Raw genomic sequence first — 17,618 nt, 5'->3', positions numbered from 1 at the left:
GATGTTGTTATGCCCATTTTATAGACAACAAAATTCAGGAATGGAGAAGCCAATACTATTCTCCCAAGAAAGTCCTTATACCATCTAAATGACCTATAAGAAGAAAAGCCACAGATTTAATAAAGGAGCTGCAGTCCCATGAGGTACGCCTAGATTCCTCCAGGTCTCTCCCACTTAAAAAATTGCTGTGGATTGAAGAAAACTCTAAAATCTTAGAGTGCAAAAGTAGGATTCACCTAAAACCATTTTCCCCGCTTGGATCAGGGCGTTTAAGCTTCCTGCTTCCCTGGAAGCTGTGCAGCTCCTGTCCGAGCGGCCGGCCAGCACGGCCTACTGAGAAGGCAGTGATGTTTTACCTATGCTGTCTCAGAAAACAGACGTCAGGCATATCCCTCCAACCTGGGCCAACCCACCGTTGCTGGTTTCCTGCAGGTTCTTGAGTTACAGCATTGTTCCTCAAATCCCAAACCTAACTAAACCTTGCCCCCAAGTTCCCCACCCCCAGCCTTATGCTCCATCTCAGTATGTCCATCTAAGGTGTGAGGGGCTTGTACCCTGCTGGCTCCTGCGCCTCCTGCTCTCAGTTTCCCCACTTCCTGTTGTGGGAGACACACCTCTGAGAACTGCTGCCCCCTGGCCTGCTTCTGAATTGCACTGCCCCCTACAGTCCCTCTTCATGTGTTCTGGCCAAGGGCTGTACCTCCTGTTACCAAGGCTGCCTGGATCGTGCCATTCCGCCCCCGCTCCTAGGCATAGCCAGCCACTGTCCCTGGGTCCAGCTACAGAAGCTGGCTTAGTCATCTGCTCCACACCCCTTGCTGACAGCTGGTTCCGTACTCCAAAGAGGACCCTTTTCTCCCGCTGCCCCCTACCAGCAGCCTGGCCTCCATTGCTTAAGCCCCAGCTCACATCCCATCAGAGCCTCATATACATATGAGGTGGTTGAAGGCCTAGGAAGCCAAAATAAGCCCAAGCCAATCACATAGAAATTGCGTACTGTTGTGTTGGCCGCAGAACGGAGGTGGGGCTGACAACTCTTCATTATGACCTGCAGCCCTCAATGTTGCTCTTGCTCTTGGCTTTCTGCCAGGGCTGTCATTGACTCTGAACTTTTAGCCCAAGCTCTGCCCTACGTGGACTTTGGCACAGACCAGACGTAACATGATAATACCCTGAGCTGTGCCAAACAGCACAGAGCGAGAGGTTACAGATGCAGATGTGCCCAGCAAACACATTGTTTCCGGGACTGTGTTTGTAAATATATGAGTTGCCTGACAGCTTGTGGAATTAAATATAGATGCTACATCACAAACTCTAGCTAAAATAAACTATGTGCTGCTCAATGAATGTCAATAAGTACACTGAGAAAGAATCATTATCCCTTTTTGTAGCGCAGTCCAAGAAACCCATCCCTAAGTGCTTTGTTTGTTTGTTTGATAAAGGTGACTCTTCCCTGCCCTGCCCCCACAGGCTTTTGACTGGCATTGGTGGGCATCTGGGGGGACGGTGGGGTGAGAAGACAAAGGGGTGCTACTGGTAAAGTTGCGGCATGGGGGAGCAGGAGCAAGCTTGGAGGTTTACCAGGTAGACTAGGAGATCACAGTCAACCTTTTGGGATTGTCAGCCTCAGGCCCCACCTCTAAAAGTATGGTCCAAAGCCCACTGATGGTTTGCAAAGTCCTACTGATGGGTAGCTAGCCAAACCATCACTGCAAATCCTGTCTTCATTCCTGAGCCTAATGATTCTCCTTCCCAAAGATGGAACTTTACAGATGACCAAAGCTTATATACTAGCAACCCATTAAATTACTAATGGCAAGTTGGAGTGACATTAGCAAGATGGCAGAAGAGGAGGTCCAAGGCTTCACTCCCCACACAGAGAGATCAACTAGCAACTATCCACAGACAAGAAAACCTAGGTAAAAGCCCCAAAATGTGGGGATAAGCCAGAGTCACTCTTGTGTTCCCTGGAACTAGATAATAATTCACATACAAATGGCAGGAGGGACCCTGGCTGTGCTTCCCTCCTATCTCCCAAGTCAGTGCAGCACCACACAGAGAAAACTCCCCAGGGCCCATGGTTTCTACAGTGGGAAAAGAGAATGAGAAGGCAGACATCAAGCTTCCTTAGCATTCTGAGATGCTTCCCAGGAAACCCAGCCCATTCTCAACTCCTGGATACAGAGAACAGGGGAAAATTGCATGGCTAGACCACCTGGGGTCAGGTAAAAACAAAGCAAGGAGGTGGAGCCTATAGAGACCAGTGCAGAGATTTTGGTAAAAGCTCAGTGTACCTGCCAGCTGTGGCACTCAAGCAGAGGTGACAGCTAACAGTAGAACTCATCTGCAAAGCTGAGCTGGTCACTCCCAGGAGTGGGAATTGCTACCTGGCTTGAATCCCTAGATGACCAGCCTCTAGAACCAGCCTCAGATCCTTCCTCAGGGCCCTGTTCCCGGTGGTAAAAGGTCCCCCAACTTCCCCTACCCCCAAGCAAATTTCCACAATAAGCAGGCTCTACATCTGCCCTGCCCCAATAACTTAATTTGCATTTTCTGCAGCCTGAAATCTTATCCCCAGACCCCACCGAGGGAGAGAGATGACCACTGCACTGAATTTTGACAAGAAGAAGGCAATAGTTCTACCACACCTGGGAGTTTAATCTGCTCTTCTCTTGGGCTCAGAGTCTACCCCCAGACCCCACCTAGGGAGGGAGGAAAATCTCAACTGTGCATATCCATTGAGCATAGCAGTTGCTCTATTCATCCCAATCCCTAACCTTGGGGCCCCTTCAGCAATCCTGGCCAATGGCTAAACTCAAATAGCAGCACCTTCATGGTCAGGGAATACACTCTGCGGCCCTGCCAGATCAGAGTCAATTGCAGTGCCTATACAGCAGCTCAGCCTGATAGCAGTGCCTATCCAGCTGCCCCACCCATATTCAGAGCAAAGGCAGTAGCCCAACCATCTAGAGGACCTGAAAGTGAGCTCTACCTGCCCAGGATCACTACCAGCTGGCCCATCCAGAATTGTAGGTTAGACTACCTAGTGAAGGTCTATCACTACCAAAGAATTCTTGTGAAGGCCAGAAAAGGTGGTTTAAACACATATAAAAACCAACACAAGGACACAAGGATTACAAAGACTCAGGAAAAAATGAAACCTCCAAAACACAAACAAAGCTCCAAAATGGCCACTTAAGAAAGAAAGGAAAGGAGCTCTATGAAATGACAGGAAAATAATTCAGCATAATCTTCTTAAAAATGTTTAGTGAACTTCAAGAATATACAGATAAAAAATTTAAAATCATTTGGAATATAATACACAAACAAAAAGAGAAGTTTGATAATGAAATAGAAATAATAGAAATCCTAGAGATGCAGGTTATAATGTCTGAACTGAAAAATTTAATAGAAAGCTTCAATGGATAGCTCAGCTGGCTTGATCAAGCTGAAAGAATCAGTGAACTTGACAACAGAACATTTGAAATACCCAATCAAAGAAGCAAAAAGAAAAAAATAAGAGAATAAGAAAGAATGAATGAAGAAAGCCTACGGGAATTATGGGACATTATGAAGAGATCTAACATATTCATAATAGGCATTCTAGAAGAGGAAAAAAGAGAAAGGGGCATAAAACATACTTAAAGAAATAATAGAAGAAAAACTTCCCTAATCTGAGGAAAGAAGCCAACATCCAGGTACATGAAGTACAGAGGTCACCAATTAACTCAACCCAAAGAGGAGTTCACGAAGATATATAATAATCAAATTATTAAAATCAAAGACAAAGAAAAAAATTCTGAGAGCAGCACAAGATAAAATACATCACATAAATAGGAGTCCCAATACAGCTATGAGCTAACTTTTCAGCAGAAACCCTGCAGGACAGGAGAGAGTAGGATGATATAGCCAAAGTGCTGAAGGAAAAGAAGTGCCAACCAAGAATACTTTACCCAGTAAAACTGTCTTTCAGAAATGAGGAAAAAATAAAACTCAGACAAACAAAAGCTAAGGGAGTTTATCACCACTAGGCTTGCCTTACAGGAATTGCTAAAGGGAATCCTTGAGACTGAAATAGAAGGCTGCAAGTCAATAATATAAAATTTACGATAATGTAAAACCTGATGATACAGTAATACAGAGCAAAATTCAGAATACTCCAGGACTGCAATAGTGGTGTGCAAAGTAATTTTATCCCTAGTATGAGGGTTAAATAACAAAATTATTAATAACAAACTGTATCTAAAATAAATTGTTAAGGTATATATATTTTCAAATGATGTAAATTCAGACATCAAGAACATAGAATGTGGGGAGGGGAAATAAAAGTGTAGAGTTATTGTATGCAATCAAATTTAAGTTATTATCAGACTGAAATAGACTGTTACAAGTGTAAAATGTTCTATGTTAACCTGATGTCAAACAAAAAGAAAATATTTATAGGAGATGCACAAATAAAAAATAAAAAGATTCAAAACATACTATTATGGAAAACCATCAAACCACAGAGGAAGATAGCAATGAGGAAGAAAAAAACAACATAATTCTAAAACAATGAGAATAATTAACAAACTGATCTATCAATAATTACCTTGAAAGTAAATGGGTTAAATCATCCAATCAAAAGATGTAGTGTGAAAGAACAGTTAAACAGAAAAGACCCAACTTAGGCTGTCTACAGAGACTCACTTCATTTTAAGAATACAGACTAAAAGTAAAGGGATAAAAAGATACTCCATGCAAATGGAGACCAAAAGAGAGCAGGGCTAGTGACACTTACATCAGACAAAATAAATTTTACGTTAAAGCTGTAAAAATAAACAAAGAAGGACATTATATAATGGCAAAGGGGTCAATTCATTAAGAAGATATAATAATTATAAACATATATTCACCCAAGAGTGGTGCACCTAAATATACATGAAACAAAATTTAAACATTTTCCTCTAAGATCTGGAAGAAGAAAAGGGTGTCCAGTCTCATCATTCTATTCAACATAGCATTGGAAGTCCTTTGTCAGACCAATGAGGCAAGAGAAAGAAATAAAGGGCAACCAAATAAAAAAGGAAAAAGGAAAACTGTCACTTTTTGTTGATGACATGATCATGTATGTAGAAAACTCTTAGGAAGCCACCAAAAAACTGATAGAATTAACAAATTTGATAACGTTGTAGGATACAAGTCAACATGGAAAAATTAGTGATGTATCTCAACATCAACAACAAATTTCTGGCAAAGAAATCGGGAGATCCATTTACAGTAGCCAAAAAAAAAGGAGTAAATTTAATCAAGGAGGTGAAAGACCTGTACACAGAAACCTATAAAACATTAATGAAAGAAATTGAAGAAGACACAAATTATTGAAAAGATATCTCAGTTTCAGGGATTGAAAGAATAAATATTGTTAAAATGTCTATTCTACCCAAAGTAACAGATGAATTCAGTGAAATCTCTTCCTTCCTTCCTTCCTTCCTTTCCTCCCTCCCTCCCTCCTCCCTTCTGTCCTAATTTAATCAATAGGCAGGCCTGTGTGAGGGGACACCCTAGGAAGGGTCTGGACCCACATCAGGGCAGGCAGTGTGTGGGGCAACAGCCAAGTGGAGTCCAGAAACCAACCGCATGCAGGGGTGAGGGCCAGGCACGGGGAGCTGATAAATGAATATATCAAGGATAATGGGAGGCAAGTTTCTCGTGGTCAAAAAAGAGAGTTATAAATAGGGAAAGGACAAAAGTTAGAATCGACTCTGTGGTGTGGCCTTGTAATTAGAGGTGTGAATGCATGTTTCTCAATATAGATAAAGAGATAGAGAGATGGAGAAATGGATAGTGGATGGATGAATAGACAGATGGACAGACTAGGCAGATAGATGTAGAGGTAAAAATTGTGTATTGTGTGCCCACACACTATACACAATATTCTATTCTGGAACAGAAAAAGGATATTAGTGGGAAAACAGGTGAAATCCAAATACAGTTTGTAGTTTGGTTAATAATACTGTTAATTTCTTAGTTTTGACACATGTACCACATGTTCTGTAAAACTGAACATTAGAGAAAGCTGGGTAAAGGGGACACAGGAATGCTGTACTCTTTCTAACTTTTCTGTCATTCTAAAATCATTCCAAAATAAAATGTTTAAAATTACAATGTATGCATGTATACATACACACACATACATGCATTTCCTAGTGTATGTATATACACGCAAACACACACATGCAATCTTTTCTGGTTCTTTTCACCCAGTAGTGTCCAGTAGTACTCGCCTAGCATCAAGATCTTGGTCTCTGGGAGCCACTTCTTCTCCTTGAAGAAATGGGTGATTGCAGAACTGTGGCAGTTAAAGTATAACATGGCCTGCAACAGTATTTTGTGACAAAATAGTGATGTGCTGGTAAATGTTTAACAACCAGCTCTGTGGGGAAAAAGCTCTGATTATAGCATTTGCCAATTTCTGTGATGTAAATACTCCACCAGGCCTGATTCCAAGATATGAAATTAATGGCAATGGCTCAAAAATGTTCTGAAAATTTTACAATGAGCTCTCACAGGCCAGTGTGAGGCCAGCACCAGCACATCACTAAATAAAAACAAAACAAAACCCATAGAATATTGGGTGCATGTTAAAAGGACACAGAGCCACCTTGAAAGGGACCCCCTCAGGAACTCTAGGACAATAGTAATCGATTATATTTCAATGAATAAAATACTAATCCATGAGGCCATGCTTTATCTATCTATCTGATTGTGTATGAGCAGATACAGAGATGAGAGAGAGAAAAAACACACACTCTGGAAGAAAAGAAACCTTTTATTTATAACAGAATGCCAAAATAATACATGCACGAATATGATGAAATTAGAGAATCATCATTTAGCAATTATCATCAGACCCTAAATTGAGGGACATCTTACGAAATAACAATCTTGTAACCTTCAAAAATATTAAGGTCATGAAGGTCGACGAAGGACAAAGGAACCAATTGTTCTAGGTTGAAGGACACTGAAGAGACATGACAGGTATGTGCAATGTGTAATTCTGCACTAGATGTTTTGTTATAGAGGATGTTATTGGGTCAGTGGCAAAACTTGAAAGGGGTCTCTGAATGAAGGGCAGAATAGAGTTCTTTACACTCTTGCATAACTTTTCTGAAGGATTGAAATTATTACTAAGTAGACACGAAAAAAGAAAAAGAAAAAAAGTCATGCATAGTTACACAGCGGATGCGGCCACTGTCGAAACCCTAGCTGTTCTAACTCCAACATGTATGCTATTCACCAACTCACATTTCTAGCACGTGCATGTCTATTGGAATAAGTGAATGATGTCTACGATACTGTCATAAGGCAGATCCTCATCCCTTACAGCTTAGCAGACACCAGGGGAGACTTGCTACATGTGGCAGTATCCAGTGCTGTCCAGCAGAAATATAACACAGACTACATACATATTTTAAATTTACTGGTATCGACATGAAAAAGAGAAAAAGAAATAAGTAATTGCATTTAATTTTAATGACATTTTATTTAAACTTGAATCCAAAGTATTATCATCTGAACATGTAATTAGTGTAAGAAAATTACTACTAAGATTTTTTCCCGCTGAGCCTGAGATCTGGTGCGCATTTTGCACTTATAGCACAGATCAGTTTAGACAATAATTTTTCATCATAAAGGATTGATTCTCTATTTAGATTTCAAATAATTTACAGTTAAAAAATAGGTTCACATACCTGAGTTAGTCTGAAAATACTCAAAAATTTTCTAATACCTGAATTGAATATAAGTTTTGAAATTTAATCAAAATTAAATAAAATTTTGAAAATTGGTTTCTTAGCTAGCAGCTACCATAATGGGCAGCACAGGGCAGGACAGTCCAGAATCTATCTGTTTCTATGTATTCCTCATATTCATATGTTCTTATGCATTTATTATTTTGCATGAACTTGCTCACCCCATTCCTATATATGGACATGTTATATGGATATGTACTACAATTTTGTGAAGAGCAGTATACTCTTTTCATCTTGCTGCCTTAAGCATAAAGATTTTGAGTGAAGCATGGTTCTACACAAGTGAAAGAATCAGAGGTCCCAACTCCTGGTTTTCAACCTCCAACTACTAGGTTACCTGCCCTGAAATCATGGCTGTCTTTGCTCTAGAACTCAGTGAGCAAATATGGAAAGTGCACTGCAGAATGGCACCACAAGGCAAAGTTTTTTTTGACTGAAAAGCACTAGATAAGGGGTAATTATTCAGGTTATTTTTATTGTTAGAGGCCAGGAACAGAGGACAGAAGACATTACCATCACAAATTTCTCTGACTTTGAACAAGTCAGTAAATTTGCTATTTTGACTTCTCTCCCATAATGATCCAACAACCCTCACACACCTGCACTACAGAATGAACCGGAAAATGCCGGCCAAATGCTGTGCTCTGCAGAGAGGAAAGTATTGCAAATGAATTTATATTAATAATTGTTGCCCAGCACTGCAATCATGAGCAGTCTCTGTTATGATTTTATGTATTTCTGAATTTTCTACAAAACAGTGCATTATTTTTATGAAAAAGAAAAAGCCCTTTTCCAATTTTTTTACAAAGTATTAGGAGTACTCGTCTGTCTCCGTGTTTCTTGCCATCTGGGACGCTCTGAGCGGGCCCTGCGCCTAGCTGTTCTCCCCGGAGAGCTGGGGCACCGGCCCGAGCAGCGGCCAGACGCGCTCATTTCCGAGGGTCCCGCGTGTCCCACCGGGCGGCTCCACGTGTGCGGGGCGCTGGCCCGTCCCAACACACGGAAACAACGCATCACGCTCATCCACAAATGCGGCTCCTTCGGCTACCCGGCCCCACGGTTCTTGAGGCTCTGCCAGCTCCACAGCCTGGCGCTCAGCCGCCCGCGGGCCTTGGAACCGGCCTGGTGACTCAGCAGGCCCGGGCTTCCGTGTGGCCCGTCCGCACCCACTGTCTGCCCCGCGAGCTGCCCAAAGGCCGCGCTGCCCTCCTGACGCCTGGCTGCCGTGCGGCCTACAGCGCCACCGCCCACGGGCCTCCGTGCGGTGTCCCCTGGAGTCTCAATTAAAGACACTCAGAGCTGCCGCGCTCCTACAGGGCCACCGCATGCTATGGGGCAGACTGTCCTGGCACAACACCAAGAGGCACCATTCACACTGTAGTCTAAGTGAATGACACCCTGTGTTGTGGGGCAGAACACAACCCGAGGGGCCACACACAGGGCCCTGCCACGTCCTGTGTTTTATCTCTGAACCCCAAAATGACAATTAAGTCTCCCCCTTGGTGATGCAGCAGTCGTAACGCGGCAGGGAACATAGGCAAGAGAAGCCCCAAGACACGCAAGAAAATCTGTCTGACAATGCACAGGACGTTTCCGGGCACCGTCGGCATGCCCGGGGCGTGGAGGCCCGTGGGGCGGCTTGCCAGGGCTCAGACCCATCCAACACAGAGCGTGGCGGGCGGCGGGCGGCGGGGGGAGCGCGGTAGCGGAGGGCGGCGGGGCGGCGGGCGGCGGGGGGAGGGCGGCGGGCGGCGGGGGGAGCGCGGTAGCGGAGGGCGGGGCGGGCGGCGGGCGGCGGGGGGAGCGCGGTAGCGGAGGGCGGCGGGGCGACCGGGGGAGGGTGGCGGGCGGGGCGGGCGGCCGGGCGGCGGGGGGAGGGCGGCGGGCGGAGGGCTGCTGGGGAAGGGCGGCGGGCGCCAGGGGTGGGCGCAGCGCCTGGGAGGCTTTCCTCTGCGGCGGAGCCCGGCGGCGCGGGTCAGTCGGGAAGCCTGGGGCGGGGGGCTGCGGAAAGGGCCCGCGCGCGCTCTCGAAGCACAGGGCTTCTCTTCCCGTTCTCACGTGCTGGGTGCTTTCCCAGACACACAGCCACCCTCCCGAGCCTGCCCCTCCACGCCGCCGCTGGGCGCTCGAGCCGCCCGCGCTCTCCCCGCAGCCCCGGCCAGGGCAAAGCCCGGCGGGTCTCCCCGTGCGCCTGCGGCGGCCAGGACTTACGGGGTGGCGGCTGGTGCCGCGCTCTCGCTGCTTTGCAGACTGTGTCTCGCTTCAGGTCCGGGACAGTACTCTACTGTCCCTTCCCTCTTACCAGTGGGGACATTAGGGGCTGAAGAGACGAAGTGATTTCGCAGGCGCCAGCACTTCGCGGCCAGAGCGGCCGTCCGCGCCCACTCCAGTCGCCCTCGCCGCCGCCCTGCCCCGCCGCCCTGGGATGGGCACCGCCGCCCTGCCCAGCCGCCCTGCGGTGGGCACCGCCGCCCTGCCCAGCCGCCCTGAGGTGGGCACCGCCGCCCTGCCCAGCCGCCCTGCCCAGCCGCCCTGCGATGGGCACCGCCGCCCTGCCCCGCCGGCTTCGCGATGGCGCGGGCACGGGAAACGCAGAGCAAGCTGTGAGCGGCCAGAGAAGGCGCCCAGGAGGACAGCGGCCGCCCCCGCAGCTGGCCGCCGGGCCTTCCCCGCAGCCCAGAAGGGCCCCTGGTTTCGCAGAGGAGGCTGCGGAGCCGGGAGCCGGGTTACAAGGCTTAGGCTCATGTAGCCAATTAAGGGCAGTGCTGGGATTAGAATCAAAGCAGCTATTCACCGCCCACCCGGAGGTCCTTCATTATACCCAGCTCTTCTGACCACCCTTTAGCTCCAGCTAGCACCTGTGGGACCTGGTCATCCACCTGGGCTTCCACACGCCCATCCCTCTGTGTCTGCATCCCACGGAACATTTGCTTTCAGCAGCCCCTTCTTGCCCTCGAAGGCCTCTTTTCCACCCTGCAGGACCCTCCCTTTGCCCGCGGTGGAGGCTTTCTCGGAGTCTGTCTTCTGCCTTCTGTCTACCTGTGATCTTGGTGTTTCCATGCTGTTCAGTCACTCAGGCTCCAGGTAACATCTTTCTTTGCAGCAGGATACAAAGGCCATTAGTAAATCAATAACCCTTTATTTAGAAAGGGGGGGAGGTAGAGACCTGGAGTTTTTAATTCAGATCTAGCAACTCCCGAGGCATTATCAGAGCATTCTAAAAATAGGCCTTTGAAAAGCACGATGCTGCTACTGTTGGAACTTTATAGCTTCCTGCCCATAAACAGGAGCAGCTTGCTAGGGGAGGGATCACTAGCCGAAAGTTCCCTCTCCTGTGGCTGTTCCGTCTTGCTCTAACTCTCTAACAGCATATGTACTATCTATGCTTTGGGGCTCTTTGTTTATTCTACTCTTGCCCCTCTCTCTTCTCTCCACACATGGCTTAGATGTACATTGAATTTCCTTCCACCAGCGTGTTTCTGTCTCACACACCAAATACTTCCCACGGTGTCTGAAATCTCATTTGTCAGTGGAGCCCCGTTGAGCATCCGTAAGTCAGCACGTCTGGCCCTTTGTGCTCCCCGCCAACCTCTGGGGGCTCCTATCGCTGTCCTGTCTTTGCCGCCTTCCCATCCGACTGTCTCCACACAGAAGACAGCAGAGCTCCGCAGACAAGTGGGAGGGAGGGACAGGAGCAGTGGTGGCACCGCCAGGTGGGAGGGAGGGACAGGAGCAGTGGTGGCACCGCCACGTGGGAGAGAGGGACAGGAGCAGTGGTGGCACCGCCACGTGGGAGGGAGGGACAGGAGCAGTGGTGGCACCGCCACGTGGGAGGGAGGGACAGGAGCAGTGGTGGCACCGCCAGGTGGGAGGGAGGGACAGGAGCAGTGGTGGCACCGCCAGGTGGGAGGGAGGGACAGGAGCAGTGGTGGCACCGCCACGTGGGAGGGAGGGACAGGAGCAGTGGTGGCACCGCCACGTGGGAGAGAGGGACAGGAGCAGTGGTGGCACCGCCACGTGGGAGGGAGGGACAGGAGCAGTGGTGGCACCGCCACCATGTGCTTTAAGGCTCCTGCTGTGTTTAGAGCAACACATCGACACTTTAACCACAGAGCATGGGGATTCAGCATCGCCTTTGATCTAGCAAGTCTACGTCTGTATGATTATTTTAAATACGCACACAAAGATTCAGCTATATGGAAGTTCAGAGGCTCCTCGCTGGGAACTGGGAGAAGGAAAGCACCATTTCATCTAGTCTTCTGTTTCCAAAGTCCATGTAACAGTCCATTACTTTGTAACACATTTGCTACTGTGTAACAAATTGTTTTCTTACTGCATAACAAACTTATTGGCTGAAAACAACAATGAACATTTAAAATGTCACATAATTTCTGTGGTCAGGAATTTGGGTGGCTCTATCTCTGGGTCTCTCATAAGGTTGAGTCGGACCTCAGCCTGGCCTGCAGTCATCTGAAGGTTTGACTGGGGACAGAGAATTCACATCTAAGTTGGCTCATTTTCAAGGCTTGCCGGTGGTGCTGGCTGCTGGGGGGAGGTCTCTGTTCCTCTTCATGGGGACCTCTCCATAGAACAGCTTGAGAATCCTCAGCGTGGCATCTGCTCCGCCAGCAAGTGATCCAAAGACAGCAATGCAGAAGCTGCAATGACTTTTATGACCTAGCCTTGGAAGTCACACACCATGATTTCGGCTGTATTTATTGCCCATGCGGACTAACACTTGAACACTGTGAGGGAACTACACAAGGGTGTGAGGACCAGGAACTCAGGACCATTGAAGGTCATCTTGAAGGCTAGCTACCACGTATAGGGAAGACTTCATTAAGAAAGGTCCCCTGGATTTTCCCCTCACCAAGAATTGTTTGTATTGTGTGTTTGGGAGAAGACCAGCGCTCGTCTTGCCCCGTTTGTACTAGACTTCTTTCTGTTTGGCAGCTGTCCAGATGTGTGTTCTGCCTGCTCTCTGCTACTCAATGAACTTAGCATCGCAGGCTCTGCCTCTGTGACAGGGCGCAAGGGTGGAGGGTCGTAACGGGGAGGCCTGTGTTGTTTAAGCCGATTTGGTTCCAGATCCAAGTCATCTGGGATCTCTCCAGTCATCCTTCTCAGAAATGAAACTGATTTTTGCTTGTGTCTTATTCCTCAATTAAATCTCAACTATAGAGGTAAAGGGAGAAATGCCATTTGTTGACAGCCCCACACACATTCTGAAATACATTTTATATTTTATAATGTGATCTTTATAATAGTGGAAACTTCAAAATAACCCAAATGTCAAATAATACATTGATTAAGCAATTTATGGCATATGCATATGATTTAGTATAATGTCATCATCTAAAAGTATGCTATACAACAATATTTAATGATGTGGAAAATTATTTGGGATCTATTAAGTAAATAATACAGGTTACAAAACAATATGCAAGTTATTCCATTAAAAATAATCTCCAGTAGAAGAGGAAGATTAAAAAAAAAAATAATGTATATCTGCTTAGAAAAAGACACCAAGAATTTTATATAAAATACCATTTGTAGTTATCATTGGTTGGTAAGTTTATGGGTAGTTAAAGTTTCCTTCATTTTGGTTAATCTGTTTTTCCTAAATTTCCTATATTTTACACTCACTACATTTGTAATGAGAAAAAAAAGAAAGTTTCAGATGCTAATTTGGCAGTTCAATTAAAAGTCTTTAGAGCTTCCTAACATTCTTTACTAGGGAAAGAGCCAGATTAGTGTCTCCAGCCCACTTGCATAAGTCCATTTGCCACCATTGACCATTGCCTCTTTCTTAAACACCCTCTTCTCTCAGCTCCCCTGACCACAGTCTCTGTTTTTTCTGCTTTTTCTGTGGCTACTCCTTATAGACTCATGATCCTATTTCAAAGCATTAAATCTTAGAGTTTCTTGAAGCTCACCTCTAGGCCTTTTTTCTTCTTACTGCATACTCTGTCTGTAAGTGATCTCCTCTACCTCTACGCTTCACAAGGCAGTTGGCTAGAGGGCACGTGAAACTTGTACCTCCACCCCAAGGCTTCCTCCTAAACGCATATGACTTACGTGCTGTTAAACTGACTCCTTCCGTTGGATGTCTCAAAACTTCCCTCAAATTCAACATACCCCAAACCAGCCTCATAATCTTAAGTGGTATCCTATCACAATTAAGTGGAAAATAATCCATCCATTCTTATGGATTTTAATCCAGGATGCATACTAAATCATTGGGAAAATCTTTTAAAAATACCAATGTCTGGACCCCCAAGATCTGCTTTAGGAGGTCTGGAGTCGGGTCCTGGAGTTGGTATTATTTAAAACTTCCCCAGCGGATTTTAATGAGTAGACAAGTTAAATACCACTGAGCTACTTATTCAGTAGAAACCTCCTGGTCATTTCTGATAGTGCCCTTTTCCTTGACCCTTAAGTGTAACCCATCACCAAGTTCCATCACATTTGCCTGTACACTATTGTTCAAAGTTATCCCTGAGCCCTTGTCCCCCTGCGACCACCCTAATCTAAACTGTCATCTTTCAGCAGGACTATCAGTGCATTCCACACTCATCAGGTCCACATGTGTCCTGTCCTTTTCCTCTCCTGTGGTGGACACACCTGCCTCCGGCAAATCAGACCCGTTTCCAGTCCCCTCCCCTTGAGTATAGGCAGGACCCATGACTTACTTGCTTCCGACCAATAGAACACAGCAAAGGTGAAGGAATGTCACACTCACAATCACGTTACCTTCAATGACTCCATTTTAGCAGACTGGAGGGCAGCAACTCTCCTGCTGGCCTTGGAGAAGCAAACAGCCACGTCGTGTGCAGCCTGAGCAGAGGGCCACATGGCAGAGGACTGAGGACAACAGCCAGTGGGACCTATCACAAGGAAATGAATTCTGCCCAAATGCATTTATGAAAAAACCTGAAAGAGCTTAGAAGTGGTCTTTTCCCTAGTCAAGCTTCCAGATGAGAATGCAGCCCAGCCAACACCTTGACTGCAGCCCATGAGACCCTAAGCAAAGGGTCCAGCTAAGCCATGCACAGACTCCTGACTCATGGAAACTGTCAGACAATTTATGTGTTCATTTAAATTACTAGATTTGTGGCAATTTGTTGTGTAAAGCTATAGAAAACTAACATTTCTCCTTAGCCTCAACTCCAAATCCTACCAATTATTCAATGGCTTCCCATCATTCTTTATTTTATGCATATATATATGTTTATATATACACATATGTATGTATATGAAATCATCCATGTGACTCCAAGGCTATGAATGGTCTGGTCCCTACTTCTCCAACCTCAATCATCCCATCTTGCTCTGTATATGAGACACATAGACCTTCTTTAAGGGCCTTGGCCCAGGCTAATGTCATTCAACCACAGGGTGTTCGCTCCTGATGCCGTCAGCACTCTGAGTGCTCTGTTCACTTAGCTGTCTCTTACTCAACCCGTAGCTCTGAGTTCCAGCATCACTTCTTTAAAGACGGCTTCCTTGAATCTGTCTGTCAGGGTCAAATTCCCAATCATAGCCTCCTGTAACATTATGTCTATTTTACTCATGGCATTTGTCAACTAGGATTTTATATATTTGTTTGGATCATGGTTTGGTCAAAGTCTGTCTCCCCTACTAGTGGAATAAGTTCCATGAAGGCTACAGCATTACTTCTTTTGTCTCATCATTTTATCTTTAGTATTTAGCATATTATTAATAACTAACACATAAAAGGCACTCAAAATGTTCCTTAAATCAGTAAAAAATGAATTGGATATGGTTTTCTTGGACCCCACTTCATACCAGTTCATTCAGATTAGAGCATGAGTCTCTCCTCATCCCAGTCGACCCTGATTAGACAAAGGCAAGTATGGCCAATCTTTCAGTCTAGATTCAACCACGGGAGCTCCAGACATGGCCTAGGCTTTGCGAAAATCCAACTCTAGCCAGCCAAATATCCAGCAGTTTTGACTCTTCAAACAACGGACTTTTAATGACAGCCAACTCGAGGTAGGTGATGTGTCAGTCACCATGCAAGCTGGCGAGCAGGACCATGCAAAGCCTTTGGCTTCCGATGGCAGGCAAGGACCCATTTTACAGCCTCAAGAGAAAACTGAAGAAACATACCTCCTTCTCACTCATGAAAGAAATAGTCCTTTAGGATACAGTTGATAAGGCTGAAATTGCCTGAAGAATTCTGCCTAAGAATCCTAACTAAAATGGGCATGTTGGGAGAAAATAAACTTAGGGTCTAGATGTGCCGTCATTGGTTTAGCCATCTACCACTTCTGGATGTCCCGGTTCTAGTCAACGCCTGTTTTATAAACTATGAGACACTATAAATATTATTTTTATCTCTCATGCTATTCCATGAAATTTGAGTAACCGCTGCATGTTAAGCACTAATCAGCTATGTCTTAATCTTATGGTGCTTGCGTTCTAGTGGGAGGTGTACACAAAGTAAACATAGCAATAACAAATCAATACATAAAGCATCAAGTGGGAATTTGTGCCATAAAGAAGAAGGCAGGCCTAGGGGACAGACAGCCACAGCAGAGTTGCTGCTTTATGCAGAGTACTCACTAAGAAGTGGATTTGAGCAAAAACTCAAGCAAGTGAGGCAAGAACCCAAGCGGGCATTTGGAGGGAAAAAGCATGCCAAGCGGAGGGAGGAGGAAGTGCAGGCAGGAGCCCGGTTAGCTTGCTGTGGGAGCCGCGGGGGACAGGGGTGGCTTCAGAGCAGGGAGTGAGAGTGCAAGAGGATGAGGCCAGACGGCAGCGGTGAGCAGATGCTGCAAGACCTGTCGGGACTGAAGCTTTGCGTCCGAGCGAGACACTGCACTGTAGAAGGCTTGCTCTGGCTGCTATGCTGAGAATAGATTTTAAGATACCAAGGTGAAAGTAGAGACTATTTCAGAAGTCAGAACAATGGACCAGGTAAAAGATGACCATGGCTTGGACTAGGGCAGTGGCTGTGAAGATGGCGAAAACTGCTCAGATGCTCCGTGTGTTTTGCATGTAGGGCCATCAGTGCCTGCTGCCGCATTGCTTGAGGAGAATAAGGGAAAGAAAGGCGTTTGGCCACACTCTAGAACTGAATGTTTTAAAACAATGTCTTCTGCAACTTCTTTCCTGTCCTACTTTTTTACAACATCAATGAAACAACCTTGGAACATGCCTAAATCTTATATTTCTCAATTTAAATAAAATTTTAAAATTAGAATGCTAAGAAGTTCTTTTCACCCTGAAAATGCTGCCACCCTTTTCTGCATCCACTGAAGAAGGGAGAGAGGAAGGGCTCCAGCTGGGGCATGACGGACTCCACGGGAATACAAAGGAAGTCCAGGTCAGATGCTGAGTTACTAAATATGGCAATGACTCCTTAAAATAGTCCTCAATTCCAGTCTGCCTGGGACATCTGGTGAGGGCTGGTGGCCTCTCCTTTCTCCTCCCATCTCTGCTACTGCACCTCAGAAGGTGCCGACCGCCAAACGCTGTCGGATAGTTATCCTCTCTGCCGGGCTCATGCAGTGCAAAGCTGCCCTTAAAAAGTCAAACAAAAAGTGCTTTAGTGCATGTGGCCAAAGTTGGAAACCACAACCACTACCTGCTGAAAATAGGTCATTGATTTTCCTCACATTTGGCCTACAACTCCTCTCTCTAAGAGAACTATCATGCTGCCAAGTTTAAAAGTTTATGACTGCAACCGTTTGGGAGCAATAAGGTGAAATATGTTGAAATGAGGGTGAAAGATCTTTACAAATGCTACCTCTACCCCCACCGCTACCCCCATCTTGCAATGAGTGAATATTCTCTAAG

The 17,618-nt window shown here is 45.9% G+C and overlaps 1 protein-coding gene across 2 annotated transcripts in view; it reads right to left on the bottom strand.

Annotated features, from left to right (window-relative positions):
- The window catches only part of BRINP2 (BMP/retinoic acid inducible neural specific 2), a 101,306-nt gene that overhangs the window by 57,563 nt on the left and 26,125 nt on the right, over positions 1-17,618 (bottom strand). The window contains exon 2 of one of the 2 annotated variants that reach the window (XM_012765028.3): positions 14,547-14,680. The exons of the other annotated variant lie outside the window; for it this stretch is intronic. The gene's annotated coding sequence lies outside the window, so the exon portion shown is untranslated. The remainder of the gene's footprint in view (positions 1-14,546; positions 14,681-17,618) is intronic. 2 annotated transcript variants of the gene reach the window in all.

This window comes from Microcebus murinus, chromosome 2 (assembly GCF_040939455.1).
Source record: "Microcebus murinus isolate Inina chromosome 2, M.murinus_Inina_mat1.0, whole genome shotgun sequence".
Classification (NCBI taxonomy): Eukaryota; Metazoa; Chordata; class Mammalia; order Primates; family Cheirogaleidae; genus Microcebus; species Microcebus murinus.
The sequence above is the reverse complement of the archived record's forward strand: the minus strand, read 5'-3'. Positions and strand labels throughout refer to the sequence as shown.